Below are 1,786 nucleotides of genomic sequence, written 5' to 3' on the forward strand. Positions count from 1 at the left end.
TATGTCCAAAAACGCATCGATCGATCACTAGTTCGTCAGAATTTCCTCGGAATATTCCGACGGATTGATGTTTCCTCGGAATTCCGTCGGTATATTCCGAGGAAATTCCTCGGAAAATTCCGAGGATTTCATTTTCCGTCGGAATGTCCGTCAGAATACCGCTGTTTTCTTGTAGTGATTCACCAGTGAATGATTTGTCTATACCTGCATGTGCAGTGCATATATATTGTATCAACTTCAAGCTTATCTCAACAATATATAGAAATACCAAATCAGCAGGAATTTTCGATAGTTTAGTCAAAGCTTGAAATTAATTAGGAAATCCAGTTTTTCTTTTTCTTTTAATTCGTCTATTGTGCTACGGCTTTTAGTTTTTTTAGGTCAGTGCGCCATTTTAATTGTCTTGACCAACACTGTATTGACTTTTCGCAAACAGTAACGGGTCTGAAGAAATTTATAAAGGTAACGATAAGTCGATAACTAAATATATAATAAGTTTAACATATGTATATATACAGTTAAAACGACAAGAAAATTAAAACAAACTTTTCTTGCAAATATACTGTACGTTCACTCATATATTATAGTCTCCTTTTTATAAGATAATTTCTAATAATCTTTATATTGTAATCCGTCGTTGTTTGTATGACTTCCAAATAACCGGCTGAATTATCATAATTATTATTTTTGTTTGTTAAACCTGGATATTCAGATCACCTAGGTTACAAGTCACCCCAAACATCCTTTGAATCATATCTACCACAGCTACTCTCAAAATAGATGCATGGACATATTGATATATTATAAATATGAACATGTTGGGATTTTAGAACAATTTTGGAGAATTGTGATTATGGAGAAAAATTAAACACAAGTTATGATGTAGATATGTTTATACGTAAAGCCTATATAGAGAACTTTTAGTTAAATAATGGCGTCGAAATTGAATTAATTTTATACTTACTTAAGTACCACTGAAGTTGCGGTAAGAAAATAAAAGTTGCGGTAAGAAATATATATATATAAATAAATGATCTAAAATATACTTATAACTCGATCAATTTTTACATTGCCTCGTAATTGCCGATTAGTGTAGTACTCCTATTAAAGATATTTTTTCGGTAATTCATACTAAGGATTGGACACACATAAACCACAAACGAGTACTCCCATGTTTTGGTGGAAAATTGGAGTTAATTGATATCATTGTGGCTTGAGGGTTTACGTTGCCACCATAATTACGACCTAGTAATATCATCATTAGTTAGAAAATGACATATACGAGGTAACGAACACACACATATGCATGCATTATCATTATGCGTTTTAAGTAAAAATATAATGATTAGCGGAAGAAAAGCTGAGGTGAGATTATACGTGGTTCATGAAATTTAAAACTCGAACATCGGAAGTACCACACTAATATCCCCTGGTTTCACCTACAATATTCGTTGCTCCTCGATCAGTTTAACCTTACGTGGCTTATAATAGTTGCTACTATATATTTATAACCCTTCAAAACGATTTTTTTAACTTGAAAAAAGTGTTCTCTTTTTCGTTTTTCAAAATATTACTTGTTTCTTACATTTTTAATGAAAAGATTACGTGTCCGAATCCATCAGGAATAGTTTTCTTGGTTAAGTGACATACTATTGAGGTTCTATTATTTGTTTGCTTGTGTTCTTATGTTTACGTGTTAGTGTTTATATGAAACTACAATCTTTAATATTTAAACAAACCTATTTTGTAGATCTTCAACACAAAGAAAACAAATACAAACGAAATT

Source organism: Brassica oleracea, chromosome C3 (assembly GCF_000695525.1).
Source record: "Brassica oleracea var. oleracea cultivar TO1000 chromosome C3, BOL, whole genome shotgun sequence".
Taxonomy (NCBI): domain Eukaryota; kingdom Viridiplantae; phylum Streptophyta; class Magnoliopsida; order Brassicales; family Brassicaceae; genus Brassica; species Brassica oleracea.